A 24540-nucleotide genomic window follows, 5' to 3' on the forward strand; every position below is an offset into this window, starting at 1 on the left:
ACGTGGTGTTCCAAAACGTGCTCGCTCACTTACATACGTTTCCATGACAACAAAACAAAATATAATAAAATTGAGCTATTACATAACGTTAAACTTTACAAACAGGAATAAATAGAGAATATTTACATTTCAAATAATACGCAGTTAAATTATCAAATACAAATTCTTATAATATTAACATAGTAATAAATAAAATAGCTTAATAATATTTAAATACAGTCTTCTCACTATTAATACATATATCTTTGATTAAATAATTAAATATTAGACAAAATTAAGGTACTTATATGAATATTAAATTGTAAAATAAGTTGTTTACATTAAATAATATTTACACAAGTCTTGCTTTGTATATGGTATATTATACTAAATGTGAATGAAAAAAAAAATATATATATATATATACAAAACAATTTCATTCACAGTTTAACACTGTGAATGCTAAGAGTGTGAATGAGTTTAAGCTTCAGTATGATAGATGTTACAGGCAGGAGAGATTTTACGTAGGTCTGTGGACTTTGTGATACATGTATAGTTATTTCACATTGTAATGTAATATATTATAATTTATATATATTTATATAAATTTTGTTAATGGTATTAACCTCGATGAGACTTTGACTGCAGGAAAGTTGATGTAATACTAATTTATGGAAAAGTCATAATTATTTTAAACGACATTTTGATGTCTATTGCAAGATGCAAACAGATATGAAAATTTCTTGTCTTACTAATATCAGAATTAACACTTTTATTTCAAAAAGAAGAATATTTGAACTGACAAATATTCGCCTTTCTTTTTTCAGGGATCCTAATTAAAATAAGAGAGTTTAGCATAATTTTTATACATCAGCTAACGCCTTTTTACTCCCGTATAGGCAGTAGGTGATACCGTTTTAGCTCTATCTAACTTTTGGAGACTGTAGCAGTTCAATCTCCACTGGTAGCCAATTAGAGATAGCTGGTCCAAGGCTATCACTAATTAAGCGGCACGCAGTGAAGAAAGACGGCTAGAAAAGTGCCGCCATCGCGTGGTCCCTAACACAATATATTTAATGTCTGAAATAATGTGGATTCTACGGTCGATTTTCTTGAGTTTATGGGGCGAAAAACCCGAGATTCCTGGAGAAAAAACCGGCTTTCCCATGCCACAAATCGACTACTCGGGAACCAGTCAAAAAAAGGCTTAGAAAAATTTCCTCTAGTCGCCGACTAGATTCGAAAGCATGGAATAAATATGGATTGATTAGTTATTTAGATGCAGTCCCCAATGTCTTGACGTGTGATTTTTGCAAACTGACTTTCTTCCACCAGGGAAAAGACGTTCTATGCCATTTCATGCCCTGGTGTTCTGTTACCGGATCAAACTGAAAACACTAACATTCATCACTGGTGACAATTCTTTGCAACCCATCACGATTTTGATCAACTGCATGGATGAAATTTTGATATTTTCATTTATCTGTGCAGAAACTAGCCATCCACAGCATGGCTCATCCTCCAGGGACTCCCTTCTCTCTATAAATATTGAAAACCAACTGATCACTTGTGCACAGGTCAGTCTCGTTGTAAACGTTTTTAGGTCTTGGTACAATTTTGTAGCAATTTTTCCTAATTTACTAAAATGTTATCACGTCTTTTTGCCCCATGAAGCAACTTCTGACGCTCCACTCACTCTTACTTCAACAGTCGCCACACGAAAACTACTGCATCATCCGACTCAAAAGTTACACCTGCGATTACAACACTAGCGGTCAGGACTATAAACACGTTTGTTACTTTTATTCAATGGGATGTCCTTTAAAACGCAATCTCTTTACTTAACGGGTACATTGTGTATCAACGATGAAGTATGGAGAGTGTCAGGGTAATGATGTAAGATTTTTTCCTGTGGTATAGATTACATAGTACCAGAATCATCACTGCTAGATCCTACTTTAATGTTCTGGACAATTGTTCGTGTTCTGTTTTGCTGCAATTTTATAATATTGGATCATACACCTTCCAGTACGATAATGTGTCACAAATGCAATGATTGTAAATATAAAATTTGAAGAGAGTAACATCGAAAAATTTTCTATGACAAGTACAGAAACCGAAATGAACTACATACAGTATTTGTGGAATGAACTGGAACGCAAAATTAGAAAACGTAAGCAAATGTACTTCGTAATGCTAAATTTAAAGTAGATGTAGAACATAATACTGTAGTATGCTCCTCGCAATTTTCAATTTAAACATTTTAGACGATTTTTGTCGCCACATGCGAGACCACTACCATGTTTATGGGACCTGATATTTTAGAGCGCAATTGGATTATCTAACCTTGTTCTATGCTCAGTATTTAAACGTATGATAATTTTACAATCTTCCCTGGGTGGGATTCACATAAAAGATATTAAGTTATATCTTATAGTTTAAGCTATATAGAGAGGGAAGAGGAATGCACATAAAGTAAGTGATTAATAGGAATTAATAATGATAGGATAATTAATAAATGATAGATAAGAATTAATAGGTCTTCCTTGAGTATTTCATTTTAGTACGTGCCTCTGATGTCCATATTATTAGTGTTGATCGAGTGACAGTAGAAATCAAGTTTTTTTCTTGTAACAATGGGCCTTAAAAGTGAAACGAACATTTAAAATGAGTTTTGCAACATAAGTATTAAGATTTAATTTTGTTTGTATGTTGACTTGACTTGACAAATTTTACTGAAATTTAGTCCTTGAAGTCTCTGTTAATTTTTCTCGATTTATCCGAATTTTGGTTTCCTTTGCATCCTTTGCGCTAGGCCTCTCGAAGTTAGGCTTAGGTTCAAATCTAGTCGCCGACTGGAGGAACTTTTTCTAAACCTATCTTCGACCGGTTCCTGAGGTAGTCGAGCTCTAGCTTGGGGAAGCAGGTTTTTTTCTCCCGGAAGCTCGGGTTTGTCGTCCTGTAAATTCGAGAAAATCGACCGCAAAACTCACATTATTTCAGATAGTAGCATATCCTATTAGGCGTAGGTATCAAGAGATGGCAGCACTTGTTTGCCGGTCTCTTCATCGGTGGCCACTTACAATTAGTGATTAGTCATGGGCCAGCTATCTCTGATTGGAGACTGAACTGCCCAGTCTCCAAAAGCTAGATAGGGTTAAAAGGCCTCGCCTATTTCCTATATAGGGAATAAAAGGCGGTAGCTGATTTATTTTTATTTTATTTGCTATTTAGGATCACTACTAAAATTTGTCTAGTCTAAAATTTGTCGAGATGTAAACAAGCTATTTTATGATAGCTTTTGACCTGAAGGTCAAAAGTTATCATAAAATGTATTTCCAACCGAAGTACAAGTGTTGCCATCATCTCAACTGTGATATTTTAGTGCCATTTGTAACTAATGTACTAGAAGATTTATATTTTGAAAAACGGCTTCAGTCTAGTGGCTATGGCAATATACAAAACTGTTATTACTGCAAAACTCGCTAGCATTTTTATATATTGATCACAACCTCTTATAGTTATTGCGGTGTGTAATTGCAGAGCATGCTGTTAAAGAAATAAATTTTAAAAAATGCGTATTAAGGACTGCCTTATTCTTAACTTTTTGCGAATGTTATCCAAAGGTCCATTTACTATACATATTAAGGTTTAGATATGAAATGAATTCATTCCGTTTCCGAAAAAGGAATTTAAGCTTTTGTTATCTGATAATGAGTCTTCCCGTTTTTAAAAAAATAGTTATCAGAATTTCAAGAAAAAAAATTTAAAGTAATTACATCATTACACTAGGTTATCGAATTATTTAAAATATTTTACTATCCGCGAAACCAGGGGTGGGAAACCTTTTTCATTGTGCGTGCCAACATTGTCAGATCGTTGATGCAGAAATTTTCTCACGTGCCAACCGAAATTTTGCGAGAACATTATTATTTGGTGTCTTTTAAGTATTGGGAGAACCTTCTCAAATAATCAAAAAGCGCACTAGAGCGGTAAAATCAAAGAATATTATAAGAGTGATTGTTGTCAAAGTGTCTAAGAGTGATTATATATCTAATAAATTAAACATATTAATTGACAATAAATACTTCTAGTCCATATTTTAATGACTTACGATTTAATTATATCTAAATCCACATATATACATATTTTAGAAAATCGATAAATTCTTTACGAAACATGAAAAAAATATATAAAATGATTGGCGAATGATGCAACAACAACAACTGAACAGGACAAAACTTGTCTGTCAGTATATCGCGGAGATAGATGGCTTGGAAATAGGACGTTTGTTTCATTTTCTTATTACTTATTATTACCAAAACAGTTGATAGTGTTTGTTTGTTTATTGCATTTTATTTGGTATCACTCTACTTAATAATATTGTATTCTATTAAGTTAAAATATATAACTTAGTGAAGATGTTGGATATGTATTTATTTATTTAATTATTTTTTAAGGTGAGCGTGGGTTGCGTGCGGGAAAACGTCGTTGGCGTGCCACCTTTGGTACGCACGCCAAGGATTCCACATCGCTGACCTAAACTAACGCCTTTTATTCCGCTATAGGATGTAGGCTAGGCTGGTTTAGCCCTACCACTAACTTTCGAGATCGGGGGAGGGGTGGTGTGGTGGCCCAACACTATCACTAAGTATATACGACATCTGGTGAAGACAGGCGGCTGAAGGCTCTTCTTTTCACCACCTACCCGTGATAGAGATCGACTTACTCGGGGGGAAAAAAAGGCTTAGAGAAAGTTCCTCTGGTCAGCGACTAGAATTGGACTTAGGATGCTCTTTCTTCGGGGTGGTGTAGCACCGAGGACGGAACACTCCACTTCTCAGCTACACAAACTAACGTAGTTTTACTTAAAAAAAAACCACAACGCCTTTTATTTCCCAAAGGGAGTAGACTAAGTCATTTTAGCCATATCCAGCTTTTACAGAATGGGAGATAACCCAGAGGTTGTCTCTAGTAGCCAATGAAAGATAGCCAGAATATAGTACACCACAGATGTGAGCCCCATCAACACTTATGCACATGTCACAAGAAGGAGAATCCATTCTGATAATAGGGTAATCAGTCCATCTTCTGCAACAACAGAAATCAAACCGAAAGTAAGCACGTGATTTTGCGTGTTGGCGACCAATTCGTACATCCTTCATTTCTTTCTCCCCTTCAGCATGAATCGACTATTCTTGGCAAGTCGCCAAGCGAAGCTCTTACAAGTGTGGGCATACTATATCAGTGTGGGAAAAAAGTGTGGCAGATCATTACTGTTCTCACATGATTCACAATCCCAATGCAGTATGTTATTGACTGAAATAGTGTGTGTTCTGTTATCACATGACATCTCCAAGGAGTCCAAGGACTCATTGTGTAAGCGCATATTATTTCACTACAAATTCACCATCTCCCTTGCTTTATCTTCCAGCTACAAGACTCTCCTACCAACACACAGCACCATCTACTGCCCTCTACTACAACTAGTATATATTGTTGAAATTGTGTGTGTTCTCATTGTCGATTTGCCTGTGTGCGGGATTAAAAACCGAGTTTCCAGGGGAAAAAACACTGCTACACCGGTATGACATCGGCTAACTCATCGTCAATTCAAAAAGCACATATAATGATTCTTCTCGTCACGAGAATCTAATTTAATTCTTTTCCAATCAGAGGGTGCATTGTACTGTCATTCCTCAAGTTGCACTACAGAGATGCTTCTATGGTCGATATTTTGAACGTTTTACTAGTAGCTGAATAAATATACAGAGGTTCTGTCCTTTATAACTTCCGCAGTTCTACTTAATTAGTATTCAAATTATCTCAAAGTAGTTACAAAATAAGGCTTTCATGTTCTTTAGGTTCATATTCCGAATTTACTTTATTATTATTTTTTTCTTACATGACACCTCCAAGGATTCTTGGAATCCTTGGAGGGCACTCTACTCTCTAACTCTACTTCTCCACCATTGGTTTGAATCAGACGGAAGGAATCAGGAGGATAATCATTCCTGAAGAATTGAGAGTGATATTTGCTTAATCCTCTGTTTTGTTTTTACAAAATCATTATTGCTCACTGTTAATCTACAATGCGCTATGTTCACTTCGTTTAGAGTAGATGTGTAAGAGTATTTTGAGAACAGCGCATTTAACGTCGATTTCATACAAATACGGTATATGCGTACCAGCTTGATTGGCCGAATGGTTGTCATATATGTTTTCCATCTAACAGGCTGCAGTTTCGATTCATACTGTAATCATGGATGTTTTTAATGGTCTGTTTAGGTGAGAGATGAATTTCATCACCGGTTTCAGACCACTGCCTTGCTTATTGGCGGCCTGATGAAGTAGCTGAAAAAGTTCCATGTTTGGTCTCTACAGCTGAGATTACGGACAGGGTAAAAGTGAATTTAAAAAAACACAAAAATATGCAAAAAATAGAAAAAATCCTCAGTTAACTCAGGCTACTAATGTAGTATAGGTTTGCAACCTTTTGTGGTGGGAGTCGCATAAAAAAAATCTCCATTAATGTCATATCCAGAGCAGCATGCAGCTGTGTGTGAATTAATAAAGCTATCAATTTATAGTTCTATTGATATAATTATCGATAATTCTATCGAATTACAAAATATCCTGGTACCGACCAACGCTCTTGGCAACTGCCGTTATGCAAAACGTTCCTACCCCATTGTTCATACCACATTATTCCTCGAATAAAAAAATTCCGAATGTTTACTTTGAGTTTGGCTGATTCTGACACTCAAACAGATGAAATAAGATATTAGTGTTGATGAACTTTGACTGGATTCTGTTTTCTGGACACACACACACACACACACACAGCAGCAATAGGTGTAGCTTGGACGTGAACGGTTGACCCTCAGATCGCTACTCTTTTTGCCTTGAATTTTGTACGGTATTGAACAGGAAAACTGGATTCTTTCTTTTAAGGTTACATAGTGATCAGCATCCAGAGTAAAGAATTTAAAGATTGTGTGACAACACACGTATTAGAATAATTACTTTACTTATCATTAAGAAAGTAACATTCGACGCTTCGACTTCTGTGTTGAGTCATCATCAGGAATATATACAAGTGAACAGGATACAAGCTACATGACACTCTGCTATACAAAAGTACGATGAATCTAAATGTTTGTTAATCGTTTACCCTATCCTGACCTCTGCTGGAAAAAACCAGAACAATATCTAAAGTCCTCTCGTATTAAGATTTTCTTCTGTTTGGGGTTCTGGATGCTATACGGGTTGAAGATGGGTCCTTCAAATTCTTGGAATAATTAATCCATCATCTTTGATCAGATTCAGATGATGATGTTTCAGCATTTCACAAGCTTCTTTGGATTTTCTTTCAAACCAGGTTTTGGTGCAGTGTAGGGACAGTCAATTCTGTGGCATGTTTGGAGTGCACAGTATGATAGGCCTGTTTTATCATAGCGGAGATATTTAATGTGGCGTTTGTGTTCATCTTTTCTAATTGGGGTGGTGCATCCTGCTTCCCCTGTTTAATATACGTTACAGGTACATTGAATTTTTGTAAACTCCTGGGTGGGCAAGGTACAGAAGAGGAGCTTTGGAATAGCTATGTGAGTTTCTTAATTTTTCCAGGGATTAGAAAATTAAAACTGGATGTAACTAGTACCGACTGATAGGTTATACAGTGCTCTTTCTAACAATGAGTAATTTACTTTGTAATATTTAAAATTCTAATCATATGAGTGATTTTTTTTTATTCTATCCTTTTGGACCGAATACTGCTGGTCAGACTATATCCATTATTCAGCTACTCTTAATGACAACGTCACTCTCATAATAGGATTAACTGCTATAGCAAGGGAAACCCCCCCCCCCACACACACACACTGCTGCCACAATATGAGTTCTGTACCTCAGGGAGGTACAAATGTCATAAGGAACAATCCTCTCAAGGCTAATTCAATGGAAGCATCACTTCTAGAAACAAGCCACAAAACTCTAAGTGCATTTTCTTAAACTTTGTACCTTAGAAAACTAAGCAGTTCAATAGGAAACCTATGATGGTACAACTGTGTAGCTCAGTAGAAGTGGCGTTTCCACTCTACAGCGCTTGACCGCACGACGAAAGGCGTTCAAGTCTAGTCGCCAACTAGAGGAACTTTTTCTAAGCCTTTTCTCGACCGGTTCCAGAGTTAGTCGATCTCTGGCACGGGCTAGCGGGTTTTTCGTCCCGTAAGCTCAAGAAAATCGGCCGTCGAACCCACACTATTGTAGACATTAAAAATATTGTGTTAGGATTAGGGACCACCAGATGGCGGCACTTACTAGCCGCCTTCTTCACTGCGTGCGGATTAATTAGTGATAGCCTTGGGCCAGCTATCTCTGATTGGCTACCAGTAGAGATTGAACTTCCCACTCAGTCTCCAAAAGTTAGATAGGGCTAAACGGCCTCGCCTACTCCCTATACAGGAACAAAAAGTCGTTAGCTGATTTTTTTTTTTTTGAACTTTGGTTAACACTCAGATGGCGGCACGGGACGAATTAGATTTCGTAAAACCCTCGATTTGCTGCGTAACGTTGCCAAAGTAAGCTGTAATCTAAGAAATGATTTAAAAAAAGACACTAACTGCAGTGAGCGAACTAACAAAGGTATTCTATAAAATGAAAATTGAAACAAAATTATCAAAAGAACTACAGTCTACTACAAACAAGCAAGCTGAGATAACTTACCTCAGCCTACTCAGCTATACTCACAAGTCGTAAAAAAAAATGCTAAAAACAAAGATGACTCCATAAACAATCCTTGCTATAAATTAATAGTGAAACCGATAGCTCAGCTAAATAGCGAAGAAACCAAAAATATCTTAAAAGAAAAAAACAGACCCAAGAAAAATCAAAATCGGAATCACAAGAATGAAAAGCATTAATAACGGAGGAGTGTTAATTGAATCCAAAGAAAAGACGAACATAGACTTGCTACATAAAGAAATACTCTAAGGAATGCAAAGACACGTTAGTAGTAAATCCCAGTAAGAAACATCTTCCAAGGTAAATTTTATATGATATTCCCAGCGAAGTCCAATGCAACTGACTCGATACGCATGCAAAACGAAGAACTTTTCGTTGGACATACAAAGATGATACAGAAATTAATATGACAAATAAAAAACGAAGAAGAGATTTTGCCATTGCGCAGACTACGTAAGCTTTCTGAGGTGCTTTAACACTTTCATTGCGAAGCTGAAAATTGGAATTTCGTGTGGTGGCCAAATTTTTTTTATATTTTTATTTAGTTAGCGACGTCCACGCGATAACGCGTGATCGGCCTTTTGGTGAGCGCTCGCATCGCGATATCGTTCATTGCCAAGCTGAAAATTGGAATTTCGTGTGGTGGCCAACTTTTTTTTTATTTTTTTATTTAGTTAACGACGTCAACGCGATAACGCGTGATCGGTCGTTTGGTGAGAACTCGCAACGCGCGATATCGCGTGATTGGCAATGAACGTGTTAATTGCAATAAATTCCACTATCATACACGAGACCGTAGGGGGAACCCACCTGTCCGTTCTGTTCTAAGGAACATAAGTTCAGCAAATGCTTAGGAAATGAGTCAGAGATTAACTGTATAAATTGCCAAAAATCATAACAAGCACGCCAAAACCTAAAACGACTGCAAACACATGGCACTAAGCAAACACTGCCCTACATACAACAACTACAGACAGCTCAAAATTCAAAACATAGCTTTTGGAAAGCAATAATAAAGAAGGTAGAATCAGCACTACTTCCTTATATATATATATATGAAAAAGTTTTAATGACTGATACCGAGAGATAAAAAGATGACATGGTATATTTGAAAAGATACTACTAGTTTACTAGTTTCGTTGAATCGATCAACAACTTCAGGCATCACAATCAAAGAAATATCATCAATATCGCTATATTGATGATATTTTCCTCATCCGGGAAGATGGTGTCAACAACCTCAATTTATTTTTAGATCACCTAAACAAGTGTCATGAAAAAATTTCGTTTACCTTCGAACTGGAATCAGGTGACTGCCTTCCCTTTTCAGACTTGAAACTTACCAGATGTGCTGAGAGTATTAAAATCTCAATTTTTAGAAAGCCTACTCATACTGATAGATACCTTCATGATTCCTCCCATCACTATCCCCCCACAATAATTTGGTATTATTTCCACCTTAGCTCACCGAGCCAAATCTTTACTTACAGAAGAAATAGAAATTGAAAATGAACTCCTTTTTCTTAAAAAAAGTTTATTAATAATGGTTTCTCTCCTAAGAAAATTGACAAATTTCTTTCCCCTAGTCACTCAACTACTTCTGAAGATCCCTCTTCCCCCAGAGCCTTCATCTCTTTGCCTTACATCAGCTCTCTATCACCAAAACTGGCAAAAATTCTCAAAATGTTTAACTTCAAAACTTGCTTCACTACGCTCCCAAAACTTCGTTCAATACTTAGTAAACCAAAAGAGAAATATCTTCCAACTCAGTTTCCAGGAGTGTACAAGATTTTATGTGATTGTGGAAAGGATGGATTGAGCAGTTTGGCCATACAATGGCCAAACTGCTCAATCCATCCTTCTACGTTTGGATGAACACCGTAGAGATATCTCCTATAACAGGACTAGAGCCAGCGCTCTCTCTAGCCACGTTCTCTTTTCAGTTAACTCAGACGAAGGCGGCCAACACATTGTGAACTGGACTCAAAGTTTTAACATCCATGTGTGCTATGATGAACTCGAGAGAAAGATTGTCGAATCTAGAGAAATTTCTCTAGATTCCTCTCATATCAACAACAGCCTAAGTTTCAATCTCTCTGACGCACACGTTGCCTCTGTTGAGCATTGGCGCACTCGCGACAGCGCGTAGTATACGTTTGTTTGGAACTCAAGCTCTCATTTTGTTTTCAAACACGCCACTGTCTTTTTGTACTTGTTCTGTTATTATAATTTTAAGTATCTGTAATTCTTTATATATTTCTTTGATTGCGATGCCTGAAGATGTTGATCGATTCAACAAAACTAGTATACCAGTAGTATCTTTTCAAATATATCATGTCATCTTTTTATCTCTCGGTATCAGTCATTAAAGCTTTTTCATAATATTCCAACCGAGTAAAAATGAATTCTGAAAAAAAAAAAAAAAAAAAAAAAAAAAAAAAATATATATATATATATATATATATATATATATATATATATATATATATATATATATATATATATATATATATATTTTGACAATTCATTTTAACTCGGTTGGAATATTATAAAATAAGTTTAATGACTATTACCGAGAGAAAAGATGGCAAGATATATTTAACAATATACTACTAGTTTACTAGTTTCGTTACAAGAACATCATCAGGTATCATACTCAAAGAAGTATATAAAAAACTACAGAGACTTAACATTGTACTAACAGAACAAGTGAAAAACAGTAGCATGTTTGAAAAAATGCAAGTATGAGTTCCATACAAACGAATACTACGCGCTGTCGCGAGTGCGCCAGTACTGAACAGAAGCAACGTGTGCGTCCGAGAGATTGTAACTTAGGCTGTTATTGATATGAGAGGAATCTAGAGAAATTTCTCTTGATTCAACAATCTTTCTTTCCAGTTCATCGTAGCACACATGGATATTAGCAGTTTGAGTCCAGTTTACAATGTGCTGGCGGCCTTCGTCTGAGTTAGCAGAAAAGAGAACGTGGCTAGAGAGAGCGCTAGCTCTAGTCCTGTTATAGGAGATATCTCTACGGTGTTCATCCAAACGTAGAAGGATGGATTTAGCAGTCTGTCCATAATATGGCTTTCCGCAATCACATAAAATCTTGTAGACTCCTGGAAACTGAGTAGGAAGATGTTTCTGTTTATATTGGCAAAGTAATGAACGAAGTTTTGGAAGCGTAGTGTAGCACGTTTTGAAGTTAAATTTCTTGAGAATGTTAGCCAGTTTTGGTGAAAGAGAGCTGATGTAAGGTAAGGAGATGAAGGCTCTTCGGAGAAGAGCCTTCATCTACTGCTGAAGATCCCCCTCTCCCAAGAGCCTTCATCTCCTTACCTTACATCAGCTCTCTTTCACCAAAACTGGCTAACATTCTCAAGAAATTTAACTTCAAAACGTGCTACACTACGCTTCCAAAACTTCGTTCATTACTTTGCCAATATAAACAGAAACATCTTCCTACTCAGTTTCCAGGAGTCTACAAGATTTTATGTGATTGCGGAAAGCCATATTATGGACAGACTGCTAAATCCATCCTTCTACGTTTGGATGAACACCGTAGAGATATCTCCTATAACAGGACTAGAGCTAGCGCTCTCTCTAGCCACGTTCTCTTTTCTGCTAACTCAGACGAAGGCCGCCAGCACATTGTAAACTGGACTCAAACTGCTAATATCCATGTGTGCTACGATGAACTGGAAAGAAAGATTGTTGAATCAAGAGAAATTTCTCTAGATTCCTCTCATATCAATAACAGCCTAAGTTACAATCTCTCGGACGCACACGTTGCTTCTGTTCAGTACTGGCGCACTCGCGACAGCGCGTAGTATTCGTTTGTATGGAACTCATACTTGCATTTTTTCAAACATGCTACTGTTTTTCACTTGTTCTGTTAGTACAATGTTAAGTCTCTGTAGTTTTTTATATACTTCTTTGAGTATGATACCTGATGATGTTCTTGTAACGAAACTAGTAAACTAGTAGTATATTGTTAAATATATCTTGCCATCTTTTCTCTCGGTAATAGTCATTAAACTTATTATATATATATATATATATATATATATATATATATATATATATATATATATATATATATATATATATATATATATATATATTAAATAATTGAATGACATAAACCGAGGGAAAAGGAAAAAGGTTAAATAGCATCACACGACTAGTTTCGGCTTTTTATAGCCTTCTTCAGGTATTTTTATAAATGAAAAGAAAAAACATTAAACATTGAAGATAAAAACTGCGAACAGCACAGGAAAGTCACTATACATATTTAACATTAAAACGTTGTAGTTAACGTATTCAAAGCTGTTCCTTCGTTGGCCACATTGTTGGGTGAGTGCATGCGTATGGCATCTCGCGAGCGGCTGTATTTGATCAGAGCAGAATGACAGTCTGGGAGGTTGTACCTTAAATTATTATTTAAATGTACAGGGTTGAGGATGATTTCTCTAGATTCTACAATTTTTCTCTCCAATTCGTCATGGCAACGGAAAATGTTGTTAGATCTATCCCAAAGGATTGTATGACTATGGTTTTCATCATTAGAATCGGCCGAAAAAAGGATATGCCTGGATAAAGCACTGGCACGTGTTCTCTTGTAAGCGATGTCCCTCCTGTGCTCCTCCATACGCAATTCAATAGACTTGTCCGTCTGACCAAAGTAAGGAATATCGCAGTCACACCATATCTTGTACACACCGGGATATTTTAGATTATTATGGCTTTGGACGGCTCACTAGAGAGCGGATCTTAGGAAGCAGATAAATAAAGTTCTAATGTTATATGTTGTGAGAACCTTGGCTAATTTTTGAGAGACTGAGCTTATGTATGGAATAGATCTATTGCCTTTAACATTATTCATTTAACATTATTCAGTATGGCGACTAGGAGGATGAAAAAAGTATTTTTTAGTAATTTTTTGAGAATAACCATTCAGTCTGAAAGTAGATCTAAGAAAAATTGATTTCTTTATGAAGCTCATCTGGGTCGCCAAGAAGAGAGCGAGCTCTATGTCCCAGAGTAGAAATAATTCCAAGTTTATGAGAAGGGAAATGATCGGACTGATTATGGAGATATCTGTTGGTGTGTGTGTGTGTGTAGGTTTTCTGTACATCGAAAATTTAAGTTTTACAGAAGAACTGGTCAGGTTTACGTCCAGGAAAGGCAGGGAACCATTAGTAGCCGTGAATTGGATATTCGGGTATTGACTATTGAGATATTCAAGGAAATCCAGGATTTTTTTGAACATCTAGTCGCCATACTGAATAAATTAATAATCTTAAAGGCAATATATCTATTCCATACATAAGCTCAGTCTCTCAAAAATTAGCCAAGATTCTCACAACATATCACATTAGAATTTTATTTACTCCGCTTCCTAAGATCCGCTCTCTAGTGAGCCGTCCAAAGCCATCACAATCTAAAATATTCCGGTGTGTACAAGATATGGTGTGACTACGACATTCCTTACTTTGGTCAGACGGACAGGTCTATTGAATTGCGTATGGAGGAGCACAGGAGAGACATCGCTTACAAGAGAACACGTGCCAGTGCTTTATACAATCCTTTGGGATAGACCTAACAACATTTCACGTTGCCATGACGAATTGGAGAGAAAAATTGTAGATTCTAGAGAAATCATCCTCAACCTTGTACATTTAAATAATAATTTAAGCTACAACCTCCCAGACTGTCATTCTGCTGTAATCAAATACTGGCGCTCACGAGATGCCATACGCACGCACTCACCCAACAATGTGGCCAACGAAGGAACAGCTTTGAATGCATCAACTACAACGTTTTAACGTTAAATATGCATAGTGACTTTCCTGTGCTGTTCGCAGTTTTTATCTTCAATGTTTAATGTTTTTTCTTTTCATTTATAAAAATACCTGAAGAAGGCTATAAAAAGCCGAAACTAGTCGTGTGATGCTATTTAACCTTTTTCCTTTTCTCTCGGTTTATTTCATTCAATTCTGTGATATCGCGAGAACGCCAGCACTGGACAGCAGAGCTGTGCGAATCAGGTAAACTGTAGCTAAGGCTGATTTCATGGGTTGAATCGAGGGTAATTTCTTTACACTCAAGAATACGTCTTTCAAGTTCATCATAACATTTGTGAATATTAGAAGTTTGAGACCAGTCTATTTGATGTTGGCGGTCTTCATCAAAGTTTATAGAGAACAAGACGTGGCTGGCGAGACCGCTGGCTCGGATTCTGTTATAGAATATATCTCTTCTGTGCTCTTCAACACGGAGAAGGATAGATTTATCAGTCTGTCCATAGTAAGGTTTTCCACAATTACACATAATCTTGTATACTCCTGGGAAATGAAGATGGTGATGCTTTTCTTTACGTTGACTAAGGGTAGAACGGAGTTTAGGAAAAGTAGAGAAACGTTTTGATGTTGAACTTTTTTAAAATTTTAGCCAGTTTGGGGAAGAGGGAACTTATGAAAGGCAAGGAGATGTAAGCTCTTGGGGTAGTAAATCTTCATTATTTGGTTGACGACGGCGAAAAATAAATTTCTCAATGCTTTTTAAAGTAAAACCATTATTAAGAAAAGTCCTTTTGAGGAAATTAATTTCATTTTGAAGCTCTACATCGTCTGATAACAAGGATCTGTCGGTGAGTCGATTGCCTTCAACTATTGGTCTTAAGGAAGTATGGATTTTGTGAATCTTAGGAATCCCGTATAATCGTGGAGTTAAAGGATGAACGGATCTGAGTTAAAGGGAGATGTTCCTTGGTAATTCCGAAGTTGATTTTAGAAGATTGTTGGTCCTGTTATTTTTGTTGATTTTCATTGTGTGGGACATCAACTTTATTACAGAGGAATAAAGTTGATGTCCCACACAATGAAAATCATACAAAGGATTCTTGATGGAAGATTGAGGAAGGAAGTGGAGATTGCCAACAATTTGGCTTCATTCCTGGTAGATCAACAACAGATGCTATCTTTGGATTACGGCAGATGATGGAAAAGTTTCGAGAGAAACAATGGGAGCTACATCTGGCATTTATTGGTCTGGAGAAAGCATACGATAGAGTACCAAGGCAAGAAGTCTGCAGGTGTCTGAGGGAGAAGAAGGTACTGGAGAAAAATGTCAGGTTGGTGGGGAGATGTACAGAAATGTGAAGACAAGTATTCGGACCTGTCTTAGGTGGTTGTGCGGTGTGACCAGAAAGGATCGTCTGAGAAATAACTATGTCAGGGGAACAGTGAAAGTTACGAACTTAGGAGCGAAGATACAGGAGGCAAGGTTGAGATGGTTTGGTCATGTGATGAGGAGGGAGGGCGAATATGTGGGAAGAAAGGGTCATGCAGATGGATTTGCAAGGAAGGAGGAAGCGTGGGCGGCCAAAGAAGAGATGGAGGAGGCTGGTAGAAGAAGACTTGAGGATGAAGAGCTTGGATGTGGTGACAGCGCAAGACACGAGGATGTGGAGGATATTCATCATCAACAGTGACCCAACTTAAGTGGGATAAGCTGCAGAAGAAGAAGACGTTGGCCCTGTTATGAAATTCTCTTGTGGCGGCACTATTAAGTTCTGAATAAGTGTCTGTCTCTAATAATAATTCAAGAATGTTATTGCGGTAGTCCGTTTGGATTTTGTGAATCTCTAAGATTCACAAAATCCATACTCCCTTAAGACCAATTGTTGAAGGCATCGACTCACCGACATACAACTTATCTAAATATCTCGCCTCTTCCTTAAAACACCTCACAGGAAAATCCTCTTCGTACATAAAGAATTCAGCTGACTTTATTTCTAAGATCAAAGACCTCAAACTAAACAAATCAGATTTGATGGCAAGCTTCGACGTAGTATCGCTTTTCACAAATGTTCCAACCCAGGAGGTTCTCACTCTTCTCAAGAGCAAATTATCAAAGACGTTTTCGCCTTACTTATCCACTGTGTCAACTCAGGTTACTTTAGATTCGAGGACAAGATCTTTAAACAAACTCCGGACTAGCTATGGGTAGTCCGCTTTCCCCTGTGCTAGCTAATATATTTCTCGAAGACTTGGAAGAAAAAGCGATTTGCTCGGCCACACTAAAACTTAAAATCTGGCTCCGTTATATAGATGATGTTTTTCTTTTATGGGAACACGGCCTAGGTAACCTCAAAGTTTTTCTGGATCATCTAAATAACTTTCATCACAAGATCAAATTCACCTATGAGCTAGAAACTAACAATTGTATTTTTTTTTAAGACATAAAACTTACAAGGTGCTCTGATAATATTAAAATTTCAATCTTTAGGAAGCCGACACATACAGACAGATACCTTCATGCATCCTCTCACCACCACTACCCTCCACAGAAATTTGGCATTATTTCCATCCTTGCACATCGGGCCAGATCCTTATTATCAGACGACGTAGAGCTTCAAAATGAAATTAATTTCCTCAAAAGGACCTTTCTTAATAATGGTTTCACTTTAAAAAGCATTGAGAAATTTATTTTTCGCTGTCGTCAACCAACTAATGAAGATTTACTACCCCAAGAGCTTACATCTCCTTGCCTTTCATTAGTTCCCTCTTCCCCAAACTGGCTAAAATTTTAAAAAAGTTCAACATCAAAACGTTTCTCTACTTTTCCTAAACTCCCTTCTACCCTTAGTCAACGTAAAGAAAAGCATTACCATCTTCAGTTCCCAGGAGTATACAAGATTATGTGTAATTGTGGAAAACCTTACTACGGACAGACTGATAAATCTATCCTTCTCCGTGTTGAAGAGCACAGAAGAGATATATCCTATAACAGAATCCGAGCCAGCGGTCTCGCCAGCCACGTCTTGTTCTCTATAAACTCTGATGAAAGCCGCCAACATCAAATAGACTGGTCTCAAACTTTTAATATTCACAAATGTTATGATGAACTTGAAAGACGTATTCTTGAGTCTAAAGAAATTACCCTCGATTCAACCCACATGAATAGCAGCCTTAGCTACGGTTTCCCTGATTCGCACAGCTCTGCTGTCCAGTGTTGGGGTTCTCGCGATATCACACGCATGCATAAACATACAGCTGGAACCAGGACCGGCGCAAAGTATTTTTCTTGTGTGTGCGATTAATGTTCTGCGGCTTTCCAAAAAGGTTTTTTTTTTGGAATTTCACTTTTAGTGAAATTCCAAAATTTCACTAAAAGTGAAAATTCATAAAGTGAAAATGAAAAACAAATGAAAACCGCTTTACAGTATAATGTTACCTACGGATTAGTCCTGCTTATACAAATGTTTTCAAAAACTTATACAAGTTATATAAATTTTCAAAATAATATAAAATAGTAATATAAAGTTAAGAAATTTATTCAAATATTCTTTACATTAATTTTGCTAAAAGGAACTCGTCTGGCTTTTATTTTAGCGAAATGCTAAAATGTTTCGCATTGGACTCGAGAGTTCGTCGATTATTTTGTGTCGCTGACGCCGCCCAACAGCCCCCTTATATAACAGGCTCGAATGTCGAGAAGAATGAGTTATCAGTTGTAAGCCGACTTTTAGGGCCGGACCACATGCATCCGATCTGATTAAAATTAGGATACGGCCCTTACATGGAACTCTACAATTAATCATAAGTTTTTCGTAAATATTAATCAAAAATTACAGTGATATAATCGGGTCTAGGATTCAATTTCAGAATTTATTTGTTCGTTTTCGGGAAGATCTGAAGCGGGCCGAACAGAAGATGACGTACATTCATAATTATATGTACCATTCGTTGTTCGTTTAAACTCTTATCTCATACTTAAATTAAGGGGATATTAAATCCCACATAGTTTTAAAACCGAATAAGAAACTCAAAGATCGGAATCAGAGAGTTTCTTGCCGAATATAGTATAGTAAACTATAAAGGTGTTTAGTTCTAGCTACTCACTGATGAAGCCTCAAAAAAGGCTGAAACCGGTCTGGGTAGTGACCTCCCTCCATAATGTAATAACAGCATACATTTCCTAGGAAATGTGTTTTTACATTATGGAAAACACCTAAGAATAGCGATCTGAACTTCCCCCACCTTTGCAACGAGTTGCCCGGTATTGTACTACGTACTAGGATCACTTGCATTGGCTAACGCTAGTGTCGCCGATACTTTATAGTTTACTATACTATATTCGGCAAGAAACTCTCTGATTCCGATCTTTGAGTTTCTTATTCGGTTTTAAAACTATGTGGGATTTAATATCCCCTTAATTTAAGTAATGTTTTCATTGCCGAAATGAAGCTTATTAGCTCTTTATACTTAAGTAATCTTATCTCATATTTTTTGACATCTTTTAGATGACATCATATTTTATGACATCTTATCTCATATTTTTTGACATCTTATATATATATATATATATATATATATATATGTAGAAAGTTTTTTTTTTTAACTTCGATATATTATGTATTCAAGATACCAAGTAATTTTATATAAACTTGGTTTTAATCCTAATTCTCAAGTAAACAAACAGACAAGAAAGTCAAGTTTGCGCCTGCAAGTAAGGCAAGTCCAAGGCAACTCAATGGTAGTGCCAGTCCAGGCCTTGGTATCTTGAATATATATATATATATATAGTTTTATGAAAAAATTGAATGACTAGAACCGAGATTTAAGTTAAAAAAAACCAACTAACGCCTTTTATTCCCTAATAGGGAGTAGGCGAGGCCTTTTATACCCTATCTAGCTTTTGGAGGCTGAGTGGGCAGTTCAATCTCCACCGGTAGCCAATCAGAGATAGCTTTCCCATGTCCATCACTGATTATAGCAGCCGCCGATGAAGAGGCTGGCAAACAAGTGCTGCCATCCCTTGGTACCTAACCCTAACAAGATAGGTCAGTTTCTGAAATGATGTGGGTACTACGGTCGATTTTCTTGAGTTTACGGGACGAAAAACCCGAGTTTCCGGGAGGAAAAACCCACTTGCCTGTGCCAGAGATCGACTAACTCGGGAACCGGTCGAAGATAGGCTTAGAAAAAGTTCCTCCAGTCAGCGACTAGACTAGAACCTAGGTCTAACTTCAAGCAGCCAAGCGCAGAGGACGCAAGCGCCACTTCCACTGAGCTACACAGGCCTTTGATAGATTTAAGTAAAAAGGTTTTAATATAAAAACACTACTAGTTTCGGCCTGTAACAGCCTTCTTCAGATGACATTATAAAAGAAAGAAAAAACACTAAACATTGAAGGTTAAAAGACTATGAACAACATAGACAGTCTCTATACATAATTAGCATGAAAACGTTGTAGTTGTATTTGAAGCTGTTCTTTCGTTTGTTGCATTGTTGGGAGAGTGCGTGCTTGGAGCCTCACGTAAACGCCAGTGCATGATTACAGCTGAATGACTACCTGGGAGGTTGTAGCTCAAGTTGTTATTTAGATGAACAGGATTGAAGATGATTTCTCTAGATTCCACGATTTTTCTCTCTAGTTCGTCACTGCAACAGAAGATGTTAGTAGATTTTTCCCAGCAGACTTTGTGACTTTGGTTTTCATCATTAGGATTAGCCGAGAAAAGGATATGACTTGATAATGCACTCGCTCGCTGTCTCTTGTAAGTAATGTCCCTCATGTGTTCTTCCATACGCAATTCGACAGATTTGTCTGTCTGCCCAAAATAAGGAATATCACCATCACACAATATTTTATATACACCAGGGTATTTGAGTTGATGATGACAAGGTTTTGGGTGGCTAATTAAGGAACGGATCTTTGGAAGTGGAGTGAACAATGTTCTGATATTGTATTTTCTTAGAACGTTTGCTAATTTATGTGAAACAGTACTTATGTAAGGAATAGATAGCCTTTGAATCTATTTGTTTCTTCTGAGTGATGTCTAGGAGGATTAAGAAGGAATTTTTCAATGATTCTCTTGGAATATCCATTAACTTCGAAAGAAGTTTTCAGATGGTTTATTTCTGTAAGAAATTCATTTGGGTCATCGAGAAGAGAACGGGCTCTATGTCCCAATGTGGAAATTATTCCAAGCTTATGAGGAGGGAAATGATGGGTCTGACTGTGCAGATATCTGTTGGTATGTGTGGGCTTTCTATATATCGATATTTTGAGTTTACTAGAAGAGCGAGTCAGTTTGACATCAAGAAAAGGCAAGGAATTATCCGTTTCAAGCTCGGCAGTAAACTTAATACTTTGATGTCGACTATTGAGATGTTTGAGGAAAACCATAAGGGATTCATGTCCATGGCTCCAAACAATGAAGACATCATCCACATAACGCTTCCAAACTTTAGGTGTTAAAATAAAGGAAGAGATAGACTTGGTTTCAAAATTCTCTAAGTAAATATTTGCGAGTACAGAGGATAAAGGATTACCCATAGCCAGTCCATGATTTTGTTTGTATATATTATCTTGAAATTTGAAGTAACCGGACCTGATGCAATGTGTAAGCAAGGCTAACATTCTTTTGGATAACTTGTCCTTGAGTAATGTTAGGACTTCATCTGTTGGGACATTAGTGAACAAAGAAGTTATGTCCAAGCTAGCTATGATGTCATCTTCATTAACTGTAATATCCTTGATGTATGTAACAAATTATCCAGTGTTCTTGATAAAGGATGGTGACTTTGCCATCTGAAAGTATAGAAGAAGATATTTTGAAAGATTGTACGTAGGAGAATTGATACCTTCTACAATTGGGCGTAATGGTGTGTTCTCTTTATGGATTTTAGGAACACCATATATGCGAGGAATTAACGGATGGAGAGAGAGCGGAGCGTAGAGATAAACGAACGTTTCGGGATAATTCAGTTGTTGTTTTTAATAAGTTGTTTGTACGATTTTGAAGTTCACGAGTTGGATTTCTCTCGAGTATTGAGTAGGTATCATTATTTAGTAATTCAAGCATTTTATTCTGGTAATCTTCAGAGTTAAGGATGACCGTTGCATTGCCTTTATCTGCAGGGAGGATGATTATGTCTCTGTTGTTTTTTTTAACTTTTAATAGCTTTGCGTTCAGTTGAAGTAATGTTGTCTGCAGGTGGTTTTGTGTTCTTGATAATAAAGATAGATTCAATACGTAGAAGATTTGCATCTTGTGGAGGGAGAAAAGAAGTAGCTTTTTCTATTTTTATAAGTAGTGTCTCCTTTGGTATTAATTTTGGGGAAGGAATAAAGTTTAGACCTTTACTAAGGATGCTTTGTTCTACATCTGAAAGTATATAAGAAGATTTGTTGATAACGACTTTGTCAATATTGATGTTTGGTTTTGAGAAGTTACTATTATTTTGTACTCTTTTTAATGTTTCAAATTTACTTATAAGATTTACTTTGTTATTATATTGTATTCTGGCTGCTTGAGATTCACAGTATGTATTAAAGGTATACCAACTTTCATTATCTAGAGATTCTTCCAGTTTTTTAGCTATGGTTCTTTTTTTATTGAAAAGAAAAGCGAGAGTTCGTTTAGTATCCGAGATTCTTTCAGACAGTAGGTTTAATTTAGCTTTATGATAGATTCTCTTTGCACGTTCAGTTGTTATGTTTTCTTTAAAGCATATAAATTTTGAAAAGACAGCATGGAATTTGCAACATTTCAAGAAGACCAACTTGTTGATGTTTAGTCCAATCCTCTTTAGTGTCTTGTTGTCATATATATATATATATATATATATATATTAAAACGGGGAATTATAACTTTTGTTGCGAGTATGTATCTGGCAGTGGCGGCCGGTGAAAATTTTAAGTGGGGGTGGGTGCTGTATATACAAAAAAAAAAAAAAAAAAAAAAAAAAAAAATCTAATCAGTAACGAATTTATTAATAATTAAATTTACATATTAAAAATCATCCTCACTACAAATAAAACACCAATAATAAAAGTTTCGTATCAATAGCAATGATAAGCGCAAAGGAATATCGGCGTTAGATCGCAGTGCATTTGTCTCCTGTAACGATAATTGAAAAATATAATTCTTTTCATATTTTCAACAGTGACACTCGTCATAATTCAGCCTTGTATCTATAATAAATAAATAATTATATGTTATTTTAACAAAATAAAATAATATTGACAAAAAATAGTTCACCACGTACACGCACCAATAATAAACGTTTCATATCTCTCAGAAATAACGTGCGTAAGGATACTAAAAATACACTGCCGGTTGGGCAGTGTCTGAATGACATAACGTGCAATGACAAGCACAAACGAATATCGGCGTTAGATCGCAGTGCATTTGTTTCGTAATCTTAAGTATTAATCGAAAAATCTCATAAATATTGCTAGTAAGGTACTAGAAAAACTTCTGATAAACCGAATAATGCATTTTGTTTACTCAAGAGACCTATTAAGCAGCAATCAATATGCATTTAGACCTCAATCAAGCACAGTAGACGCAATTACGGAGGTTAAAGAGTTCACAGAAGGTTTTTGCTTATAGAAATAATCTGCATCCCTTCCAGCTAAGTTAGTCAAATTAGAAAAGGGAAGCCAGTTGAAGGTGAGTAAATTAAGGCTACCTAGAAAGATGACTTCACTATTTAAATAGCTGGATTGTGAAAAGTCAAGAGCTTTATTGGATGTTGGACTGTACTGGTGGATATTGGATTGACTGTACTGGTGACAACAGAATAAAACTTTGCAGGTTTCACAAATGGGGGGTTCACATCTTTTTGTTTTGTTTTTGATGGGAGGGGGGGGCTAAAGAAACAACTGTTGTCTAACTTATTGTAAGGAACCTGGTAATGAAACATTTAGCATGCTTTTTTTTTTAATTGACGAATGATGAGTATCATCAGTGATATTTATTGGTGATCGACGAGTACCATAAACCACATACAGTATCATAGTCGCAACTTTGTAATGTAATCAATACAAAAGTGGGCATGTTTTGTTGATAAAACAATAACGTTAATGATTAAAAGCTCCTGAAATATTAACTTTTTTTTTTAAGATTTTAGTTTTATAAAATGAAGAATCACGAGAAAAACTGGATGATATGTCATCAGTCTGTAAGGTCTTGTATTAATGATTGATAGTAACAGTCTTTGCAGCATAAAATTAATCTACAAATTAAGTACAGTAATACTTGTCTGTTATCACCAAGGCATTCCTACATCCGTAAACAAACTCCCCCCCCCCCCCCCCGTCGTTTTGTATTAGATTAACTACAAACCGAGTGCAGTAGTTAATCTGTTACAATCTCCACTAGGAGTCTCTGAGATGCAGACAATTGATTTCTCTCACGAGTGTGATCTGTAGACTTTTTATACATCATATAAGGAAATATGTTCTGTGATTACATTTTTTTGTCATGCTATTTAAAAGAAATCCAGAGACTTGAAGTAAAGGAGAACCGTAAAGAATAACTTTACCAAACCTATTGAGTAGTAGTTATTTGTCTGTGCGTAAGTATTTATTAATGTACGTAGTAAAATACTAATATAATACGTAAAAGAAATTTTACGAGCAAATAAATTTTATCTAGTCAATTTCCAAAGAGAATCCCGATTTTTAAAATTTCATAAATATTACTGATGTGAATTGCTAATAATTTTTGGAAGCTGATGTAAGCGATATGGGGGGGGGGGGGGGTCATGCTACGTTTAAAAATCTGCACACACAGAAATTTTTAGTACGTGATCTTGGTGCTTTTAACTGATATTTAAATTTTTATAATATTTGTTTCTGTTTATTTTATGCTTTCTGGATACTTGTTTCTAAGATATGTCATCAGTATTCTGCAGCGTATTTGTAATTGTCCTCCTCTTGTTTATAAGTATGATGTTTGCTATTTGATTCGGCACTGTATTCGACCATACCCGAAGGTAAGACCTAATGTTGAT

The 24540-nt window shown here is 36.3% G+C and overlaps 1 protein-coding gene across 1 annotated transcript in view; it reads left to right on the forward strand.

The window, feature by feature from the left end:
- Nucleotides 1-465: 465 nt before the first annotated feature.
- The window catches only part of LOC150095192 (peroxisomal N(1)-acetyl-spermine/spermidine oxidase-like), a 230595-nt gene continuing 206520 nt past the window's right edge, over nucleotides 466-24540 (forward strand). Inside the window, exon 1 of the mRNA XM_090410552.1 lies at nucleotides 466-507. The gene's annotated coding sequence lies outside the window, so the exon portion shown is untranslated. The remainder of the gene's footprint in view (nucleotides 508-24540) is intronic.

The sequence above is a fragment of the Typopeltis vanoorti genome, chromosome 20 (genome assembly GCF_054136105.1).
Source record: "Typopeltis vanoorti isolate ZY-2024b chromosome 20, IOZ_Tvanoo_1.0, whole genome shotgun sequence".
In the NCBI taxonomy this organism is placed as follows: Eukaryota; Metazoa; Arthropoda; class Arachnida; order Uropygi; family Thelyphonidae; genus Typopeltis; species Typopeltis vanoorti.